The sequence below is a fragment of the Saccoglossus kowalevskii genome, chromosome 11, assembly GCF_978046115.1.
Source record: "Saccoglossus kowalevskii chromosome 11, keSacKowa6.1, whole genome shotgun sequence".
Classification (NCBI taxonomy): domain Eukaryota; kingdom Metazoa; phylum Hemichordata; class Enteropneusta; family Harrimaniidae; genus Saccoglossus; species Saccoglossus kowalevskii.
Window position 1 is genome coordinate 2,152,004 of NC_140651.1, and position 12,443 is coordinate 2,164,446.

Consider the following 12,443-nt stretch of genomic DNA (forward strand, 5'->3'; position numbering starts at 1 on the left):
GTGATGCAATAAATGATGCTAATGACACAGTATGATGCAATAATTGATGATAACGACACATTATGTTGTAACAAATGATGATGACGACACAGTGTGATGTAATAAATGATGCTAACGACACAGTGTGATGTAGTAAATGATGCTAATGACACAGTATGATGTAATAAATGATTGTAACGACACAGTATGATGTAATAAATGATTGTAACGACACAGTGTGATGCAATAAATGATGCTAATGACACAGTATGATGTAATAATTGATGATAACGACACATTATGTTGTAACAAATGATGATAACGACACAGTGTGATGTAATAAATGATGCTAACGACAGTGTGATGTAGTAAATGATGCTAATGACACAGTATGATTTAATAAATGATTGTAACAACCCTGTGTGATGTAATAAATGATGCTAACGACACAGTATGATGTAAAAAATGGCGCTACCGATACAATGTGATGTAATAAATGATGCTAACGACACAGTGTGATGTAATAAATGACGCTACAGATGCAGTGTGATGTAATAAATGACTGTAACGACACAATGTGATGTAAAAATGGCCTTACCGATGCAATGTGATGTAAAAATGGCCTTACCGATGCAATGTGATGTAATAAATGATGCTAACGACACAGTATGATGTAAAAAATGGCGCTAGCGATACAGTGTGATGTAATAAGTGATTGTAACGACACAACGTGATGTAATAAATGATTGTAACGACACAGTATGATGTAATAAATGACGCTACCGATGCAGTGTGATGTAATAAATGATTGTAACGAGAGTGTGATGTAATAAATGATTGTAACGACACAGTATGATGTAATAAATGACGCTACCGATGCAGTGTGATGTAATAAATGATTGTAACGAGAGTGTGATGTAATAAATGATTGTAACGACACTGTGTTGTTATAAATGATGCTAACGATACAGTGATGTGATAAATGATGCAAATGACACAGTGTGATGTAAAATATGATATAACGATACAGTGTGATGTAATACATGAAGCTAATGACACAGTGTGATGTATTAAATGATGCTAATGACACATTATGTTGTAACAAATGATGATAACGACACAGTGATGTGATAAATGATACTAACGATACAGTGTGTTGTAATAAATGATAACGACACAGTGTGATGTAATGAATGATGCTAATGACACAGTGTGATGTATTAAATGATGCTAATGACACATTATGTTGTAACAAATGATGATAACGACACAGTGTGATGTAATAAATTATGCTATTGACACAGTGTGATGTAATAAATGATGCTAGCGACACACTATGATGTAATAAATGATGTAATGACACAGTATGATGTAATAAATGATTGTAACGTCACAGTGTGATGTAATAAATGATGCTAATGAAACAGTATGATGTAATAAATGATGCTAACGACACAGTGTAATGTAATAAATGATACTAACGATACAGTGTGATGTAATAAATGATACTAACGATACAGTGTGATGTAATACATGATGTTAATGACACAGGGTGATATAATAAATGTTACTAACAATACAGTGTGATGTAATAAATGATGTTAATGACACAGGGTGATGTAATATATGATGCTAATGACACAGTGTGATGTAATAAATGATGTTAATAGCACAATGTCATGTAATAAATGACGGTAATGACACAGTGTGATGTAATAAATTATATAACGATACAGTGTGTATAATATATGATGCTAATGACACTGATGACATAACGATACAGTGTGTATAATATATGATGCTAATGACACAGTGTAATGTAATAAATGATGTTAATAGCACAATGTCATGTAATAAATGACGATAATGACACAGTGTGATGTAATAAATGATATAGCGATACATTGTGTATAATAAATGATGCTAATGACACAGTGTGATGTAACAAATGATGGTAACAGCACAGTATGATGTAATAAATGAGGCTAACGACACAGTATGATGTAATAAATGATTGTAACGACACAGTGTGATGCAATAAATGATGCTAATGACACAGTATGATGTAATAATTGATGATAACGACACATTATGTTGTAACAAATGATGATAACGACACATTATGTTGTAACAAATGATGATAACGACACAGTGTGATGTAATAAATGATGCTAATGACACAGTGTGATGTAATAAATGATGCTAACGACACATTATGTTGTAACAAATGATGATAACGACACATTATGTTGTAACAAATGATGATAACAACACATTATGTTGTAACAAATGATGATAACGACACATTATGTTGTAACAAATGATGATAACGACACATTATGTTGTAACAAATGATGATAACGACACATTATGTTGTAACAAATGATGATAACGACACAGTGTGATGTAATAAATGATGCTAACGACACAGTGTGATGTAGTAAATGATGCTACTGACACAGTATGATGTAATAAATGATTGTAACGACACAGTATGATGTAATAAATGATTGTAACGACACAGTATGATGTAATAAATGATTGTAACGACACAGTGTGATGCAATAAATGATGCTAATGACACAGTATGATGTAATAATTGATGATAACGACACATTATGTTGTAACAAATGATGATAACGACACAGTGTGATGTAATAAATGATGCTAACAACAGTGTGATGTAGTAAATGATCCTAATGACACAGTATGATTTAATAAATGATTGTAATGACACAGTATGATGTAAAAAATGGCGCTACCGATGCAGTGTGATGTAATAAATGATTGTAACGACACAGTATGATGTAATAAATGACGCTACCGATGCAGTGTGATGTAATAAATATCTGTAACGACACAATGTGATGTAATAAATGACGCTACCGATGCAGTGTGATGTAATAAGTGATTGTAACGACACAATGTGATGTAATAAATGACGCTACCGATGCAGTGTGATGTAATAAGTGATTGTAACGACACAATATGATGTAATAAATGATTGTAACGACACAGTATTATGTAATAAATGACGCTACCGATGCAGTGTGATGTAATAAATGACTGTAACGACACAATGTGATGTAAAAAATGATGCTAACGACACAGTATGATGTAAAAATAGCCTTACCGATGCAATAAATGATGCTAACGACACAGTATGATGTAAAAAATGGCGCTACCGATACAGTGTGATGTAATAAGTGATTGTAACGACACAACGTGATGTAATAAATGATTGTAACGACACAGTATGATGTAATAAATGACGCTACCGATGCAGTGTGATGTAATAAATATCTGTAACGACACAATGTGATGTAATAAATGACGCTACCGATGCAGTGTGATGTAATAAGTGATTGTAACGACACAATGTGATGTAATAAATGATTGTAACGACACAGTATGATGTAATAAATGACGCTACTGATGCAGTGTGATGTAATAAGTGATATAACGATACAGTGTGAGGTAATAAATGATGCTAATGACATAGTGCGATGTAATAAATGATACTAATGGCACAGTGTGGTGTAATAAATGATATAACGATACAGTGTGATGTGATAAATGATACTAAAGATACAGTGTGATGTGATAAATGATACTAAAGATACAGTGTGATGTGATAAATGATACTAATGGCACAGTGTGATGTAATAAATGATATAACGATACATTGTGTATAATATATGATGCTAACGACACAGTATGATGTAAAAAATGGCGCTACCGATACAGTGTGATGTAATACGTGATTGTAACGACACAACGTGATGTAATAAATGATTGTAACGACACAGTAGGATGTAATAAATGACGCTACTGATGCAGTGTGATGTAATAAATGATTGTAACGACACAGTATGATGTAATAAATTATGCTTATGACACAGTGTGATGTAAAATATTATATAACGATACAGTGTGATGTAATAAATGATAACGTCACAGTGTGATGTAATGAAAGATGCTAATGACACAGTGATGTAATAAATGATACTAAAGATACAGTGTGATGTAATAAATGATGCTAATGACACAGTGTGATGTAATAAATGATGCTAATGACAGTGTGCTGTAATAAATTATGATAACAATATAGTGTGATGTAATAAATGATGCTAACAACACAGTGTGGTGTAATAAACGATGCTAATGACAGTGTGATGTAATAAATGATACTAAAGATACAGTGTGATGTGATAAATGATGCTAATGACACAGTGTGATGTAATAAATGATATAACGATACAGTGTGAGGTAATAAATGATGATAATGACACAGTGTGATGTAATAGATGGTTGTAATGACATAGTGCGATGTAATAAATGATGCTAACAACACAGTGTGGTGTAATAAACGATGCTAATGACAGTGTGATGTAATAAATGATACTAAAGATACAGTGTGATGTGATAAATGATGCTAATGACACAGTGTGATGTAATAAATGATATAACGATACAGTGTGAGGTAATAAATGATGCTACCGATGCAGTGTGATGTAATAAATATCTGTAACGACACAATGTGATGTAATAAATGACGCTACCGATGCAGTGTGATGTAATAAGTGATTGTAACGACACAATGTGATGTAATAAATGACGCTACCGATGCAGTGTGATGTAATAAGTGATTGTAACGACACAATATGATGTAATAAATGATTGTAACGACACAGTATTATGTAATAAATGACGCTACCGATGCAGTGTGATGTAATAAATGACTGTAACGACACAATGTGATGTAAAAAATGATGCTAACGACACAGTATGATGTAAAAAATAGCCTTACCGATGCAATGTGATGTAATAAATGATGCTAACGACACAGTATGATGTAAAAAATGGCGCTACCGATACAGTGTGATGTAATAAGTGATTGTAACGACACAACGTGATGTAATAAATGATTGTAACGACACAGTATGATGTAATAAATGACGCTACCGATGCAGTGTGATGTTATAAATATCTGTAACGACACAATGTGATGTAATAAATGACGCTACCGATGCAGTGTGATGTAATAAGTGATTGTAACGACACAATGTGATGTAATAAATGATTGTAACGACACAGTATGATGTAATAAATGACGCTACCGATGCAGTGTGATGTAATAAGTGATATAACGATACAGTGTGAGGTAATAAATGATGCTAATGACATAGTGCGATGTAATAAATGATACTAATGGCACAGTGTGGTGTAATAAATGATGCTAATGACAGTGTGATGTGATAAATGATACTAAAGATACAGTGTGATGTGATAAATGATACTAAAAATACAGTGTGATGTGATAAATGATACTAATGGCACAGTGTGATGTAATAAATGATATAACGATACATTGTGTATAATATATGATGCTAACGACACAGTATGATGTAAAAAATGGCGCTACCGATACAGTGTGATGTAATACGTGATTGTAACGACACAACGTGATGTAATAAATGATTGTAACGACACAGTAGGATGTAATAAATGACGCTACTGATGCAGTGTGATGTAATAAATGATTGTAACGACACAGTATGATGTAATAAATTATGCTTATGACACAGTGTGATGTAAAATATGATATAACGATACAGTGTGATGTAATAAATGATAACGTCACAGTGTGATGTAATGAAAGATGCTAATGACACAGTGATGTAATAAATGATACTAAAGATACAGTGTGATGTAATAAATGATGCTAATGACACAGTGTGATGTAATAAATGATGCTAATGACAGTGTGCTGTAATAAATTATGATAACAATATAGTGTGATGTAATAAATGATGCTAACAACACAGTGTGGTGTAATAAACGATGCTAATGACAGTGTGATGTAATAAATGATACTAAAGATACAGTGTGATGTGATAAATGATGCTAATGACACAGTGTGATGTAATAAATGATATAACGATACAGTGTGAGGTAATAAATGATGATAATGACACAGTGTGATGTAATAGATGGTTGTAATGACATAGTGCGATGTAATAAATGATGCTAACAACACAGTGTGGTGTAATAAACGATGCTAATGACAGTGTGATGTAATAAATGATACTAAAGATACAGTGTGATGTGATAAATGATGCTAATGACACAGTGTGATGTAATAAATGATATAACGATACAGTGTGAGGTAATAAATGATGCTACCGATGCAGTGTGATGTAATAAATATCTGTAACGACACAATGTGATGTAATAAATGACGCTACCGATGCAGTGTGATGTAATAAGTGATTGTAACGACACAATGTGATGTAATAAATGACGCTACCGATGCAGTGTGATGTAATAAGTGATTGTAACGACACAATATGATGTAATAAATGATTGTAACGACACAGTATTATGTAATAAATGACGCTACCGATGCAGTGTGATGTAATAAATGACTGTAACGACACAATGTGATGTAAAAAATGATGCTAACGACACAGTATGATGTAATAAATGACGCTACCGATGCAGTGTGATGTAATAAATGATTGTAACGAGAGTGTGATGTAATAAATGATTGTAACGACACAGTATGATGTAATAAATGACGCTACCGACCCAGTGTGATGTAATAAATGATGATAACGACACAGTGTGATGTAATAAATGATGATAACGACGCAGTGTGATGTAATAAATGATGATAACGGCACAGTGTGATGTAATAAATGATGTTAATGACACGGTGTGGTGTAATAAATGATTGTAACGACACAGTGTGTTGTAATAAATGATTGTAACGACACAGTGTGATGCAATACATGATGCTAATGACACAGTATGATGTAATAATTGATGATAACGACACATTATGTTGTAACAAATGATGATAACGACACAGTGTGATGTAATAAATGATGCTAACGACACAGTATGATGTAATAAATGATTGTAACGACACAGTATGATGTAATAAATGATTGTAACGACACAGTGTGATGCAATAAATGATGCTAATGACACAGTATGATGCAATAATTGATGATAACGACACATTATGTTGTAACAAATGATGATGACGACACAGTGTGATGTAATAAATGATGCTAACGACACAGTGTGATGTAGTAAATGATGCTAATGACACAGTATGATGTAATAAATGATTGTAACGACACAGTATGATGTAATAAATGATGTAATAAATGATTGTAACGACACAGTGTGATGCAATAAATGATGCTAATGACACAGTATGATGTAATAATTGATGATAACGACACATTATGTTGTAACAAATGATGATAACGACACAGTGTGATGTAATAAATGATGCTAACGACAGTGTGATGTAGTAAATGATGCTAATGACACAGTATGATTTAATAAATGATTGTAACAACCCTGTGTGATGTAATAAATGATGCTAACGACACAGTATGATGTAAAAAATGGCGCTACCGATACAATGTGATGTAATAAATGATGCTAACGACACAGTGTGATGTAATAAATGACGCTACAGATGCAGTGTGATGTAATAAATGACTGTAACGACACAATGTGATGTAAAAATGGCCTTACCGATGCAATGTGATGTAAAAATGGCCTTACCGATGCAATGTGATGTAATAAATGATGCTAACGACACAGTATGATGTAAAAAATGGCGCTAGCGATACAGTGTGATGTAATAAGTGATTGTAACGACACAACGTGATGTAATAAATGATTGTAACGACACAGTATGATGTAATAAATGACGCTACCGATGCAGTGTGATGTAATAAATGATTGTAACGAGAGTGTGATGTAATAAATGATTGTAACGACACAGTATGATGTAATAAATGACGCTACCGATGCAGTGTGATGTAATAAATGATTGTAACGAGAGTGTGATGTAATAAATGATTGTAACGACACTGTGTTGTTATAAATGATGCTAACGATACAGTGATGTGATAAATGATGCAAATGACACAGTGTGATGTAAAATATGATATAACGATACAGTGTGATGTAATACATGAAGCTAATGACACAGTGTGATGTATTAAATGATGCTAATGACACATTATGTTGTAACAAATGATGATAACGACACAGTGATGTGATAAATGATACTAACGATACAGTGTGTTGTAATAAATGATAACGACACAGTGTGATGTAATGAATGATGCTAATGACACAGTGTGATGTATTAAATGATGCTAATGACACATTATGTTGTAACAAATGATGATAACGACACAGTGTGATGTAATAAATTATGCTATTGACACAGTGTGATGTAATAAATGATGCTAGCGACACACTATGATGTAATAAATGATGTAATGACACAGTATGATGTAATAAATGATTGTAACGTCACAGTGTGATGTAATAAATGATGCTAATGAAACAGTATGATGTAATAAATGATGCTAACGACCCAGTGTAATGTAATAAATGATACTAACGATACAGTGTGATGTAATAAATGATACTAACGATACAGTGTGATGTAATACATGATGTTAATGACACAGGGTGATATAATAAATGTTACTAACAATACAGTGTGATGTAATAAATGATGTTAATGACACAGGGTGATGTAATATATGATGCTAATGACACAGTGTGATGTAATAAATGATGTTAATAGCACAATGTCATGTAATAAATGACGGTAATGACACAGTGTGATGTAATAAATTATATAACGATACAGTGTGTATAATATATGATGCTAATGACACTGATGACATAACGATACAGTGTGTATAATATATGATGCTAATGACACAGTGTGATGTAATAAATGATGTTAATAGCACAATGTCATGTAATAAATGACGATAATGACACAGTGTGATGTAATAAATGATATAGCGATACATTGTGTATAATAAATGATGCTAATGACACAGTGTGATGTAACAAATGATGGTAACAGCACAGTATGATGTAATAAATGAGGCTAACGACACAGTATGATGTAATAAATGATTGTAACGACACAGTGTGATGCAATAAATGATGCTAATGACACAGTATGATGTAATAATTGATGATAACGACACATTATGTTGTAACAAATGATGATAACGACACATTATGTTGTAACAAATGATGATAACGACACAGTGTGATGTAATAAATGATGCTAATGACACAGTGTGATGTAATAAATGATGCTAACGACACATTATGTTGTAACAAATGATGATAACGACACATTATGTTGTAACAAATGATGATAACAACACATTATGTTGTAACAAATGATGATAACGACACATTATGTTGTAACAAATGATGATAACGACACATTATGTTGTAACAAATGATGATAACGACACATTATGTTGTAACAAATGATGATAACGACACATTATGTTGTAACAAATGATGATAACGACACAGTGTGATGTAATAAATGATGCTAACGACACAGTATGATGTAATAAATGATTGTAACGACACAGTATGATGTAATAAATGATTGTAACGACACAGTATGATGTAATAAATGATTGTAACGACACAGTGTGATGCAATAAATGATGCTAATGACACAGTATGATGTAATAATTGATGATAACGACACATTATGTTGTAACAAATGATGATAACGACACAGTGTGATGTAATAAATGATGCTAACAACAGTGTGATGTAGTAAATGATCCTAATGACACAGTATGATTTAATAAATGATTGTAATGACACAGTATGATGTAAAAAATGGCGCTACCGATGCAGTGTGATGTAATAAATGATTGTAACGACACAGTATGATGTAATAAATGACGCTACCGATGCAGTGTGATGTAATAAATATCTGTAACGACACAATGTGATGTAATAAATGACGCTACCGATGCAGTGTGATGTAATAAGTGATTGTAACGACACAATGTGATGTAATAAATGACGCTACCGATGCAGTGTGATGTAATAAGTGATTGTAACGACACAATATGATGTAATAAATGATTGTAACGACACAGTATTATGTAATAAATGACGCTACCGATGCAGTGTGATGTAATAAATGACTGTAACGACACAATGTGATGTAAAAAATGATGCTAACGACACAGTATGATGTAAAAATAGCCTTACCGATGCAATGTGATGTAATAAATGATGCTAACGACACAGTATGATGTAAAAAATGGCGCTACCGATACAGTGTGATGTAATAAGTGATTGTAACGACACAACGTGATGTAATAAATGATTGTAACGACACAGTATGATGTAATAAATGACGCTACCGATGCAGTGTGATGTAATAAATATCTGTAACGACACAATGTGATGTAATAAATGACGCTACCGATGCAGTGTGATGTAATAAGTGATTGTAACGACACAATGTGATGTAATAAATGATTGTAACGACACAGTATGATGTAATAAATGACGCTACTGATGCAGTGTGATGTAATAAGTGATATAACGATACAGTGTGAGGTAATAAATGATGCTAATGACATAGTGCGATGTAATAAATGATACTAATGGCACAGTGTGGTGTAATAAATGATGCTAATGACAGTGTGATGTGATAAATGATACTAAAGATACAGTGTGATGTGATAAATGATACTAAAGATACAGTGTGATGTGATAAATGATACTAATGGCACAGTGTGATGTAATAAATGATATAACGATACATTGTGTATAATATATGATGCTAACGACACAGTATGATGTAAAAAATGGCGCTACCGATACAGTGTGATGTAATACGTGATTGTAACGACACAACGTGATGTAATAAATGATTGTAACGACACAGTAGGATGTAATAAATGACGCTACTGATGCAGTGTGATGTAATAAATGATTGTAACGACACAGTATGATGTAATAAATTATGCTTATGACACAGTGTGATGTAAAATATGATATAACGATACAGTGTGATGTAATAAATGATAACGTCACAGTGTGATGTAATGAAAGATGCTAATGACACAGTGATGTAATAAATGATACTAAAGATACAGTGTGATGTAATAAATGATGCTAATGACACAGTGTGATGTAATAAATGATGCTAATGACAGTGTGCTGTAATAAATTATGATAACAATATAGTGTGATGTAATAAATGATGCTAACAACACAGTGTGGTGTAATAAACGATGCTAATGACAGTGTGATGTAATAAATGATACTAAAGATACAGTGTGATGTGATAAATGATGCTAATGACACAGTGTGATGTAATAAATGATATAACGATACAGTGTGAGGTAATAAATGATGATAATGACACAGTGTGATGTAATAGATGGTTGTAATGACATAGTGCGATGTAATAAATGATGCTAACAACACAGTGTGGTGTAATAAACGATGCTAATGACAGTGTGATGTAATAAATGATACTAAAGATACAGTGTGATGTGATAAATGATGCTAATGACACAGTGTGATGTAATAAATGATATAACGATACAGTGTGAGGTAATAAATGATGCTACCGATGCAGTGTGATGTAATAAATATCTGTAACGACACAATGTGATGTAATAAATGACGCTACCGATGCAGTGTGATGTAATAAGTGATTGTAACGACACAATGTGATGTAATAAATGACGCTACCGATGCAGTGTGATGTAATAAGTGATTGTAACGACACAATATGATGTAATAAATGATTGTAACGACACAGTATTATGTAATAAATGACGCTACCGATGCAGTGTGATGTAATAAATGACTGTAACGACACAATGTGATGTAAAAAATGATGCTAACGACACAGTATGATGTAAAAATAGCCTTACCGATGCAATGTGATGTAATAAATGATGCTAACGACACAGTATGATGTAAAAAATGGCGCTACCGATACAGTGTGATGTAATAAGTGATTGTAACGACACAACGTGATGTAATAAATGATTGTAACGTCACAGTATGATGTAATAAATGACGCTACCGATGCAGTGTGATGTAATAAATATCTGTAACGACACAATGTGATGTAATAAATGACGCTACCGATGCAGTGTGATGTAATAAGTGATTGTAACGACACAATGTGATGTAATAAATGATTGTAACGACACAGTATGATGTAATAAATGACGCTACCGATGCAGTGTGATGTAATAAGTGATATAACGATACAGTGTGAGGTAATAAATGATGCTAATGACATAGTGCGATGTAATAAATGATACTAATGGCACAGTGTGGTGTAATAAATGATGCTAATGACAGTGTGATGTGATAAATGATACTAAAGATACAGTGTGATGTGATAAATGATACTAAAGATACAGTGTGATGTGATAAATGATACTAATGGCACAGTGTGATGTAATAAATGATATAACGATACATTGTGTATAATATATGATGCTAACGACACAGTATGATGTAAAAAATGGCGCTACCGATACAGTGTGATGTAATACGTGATTGTAACGACACAACGTGATGTAATAAATGATTGTAACGACACAGTA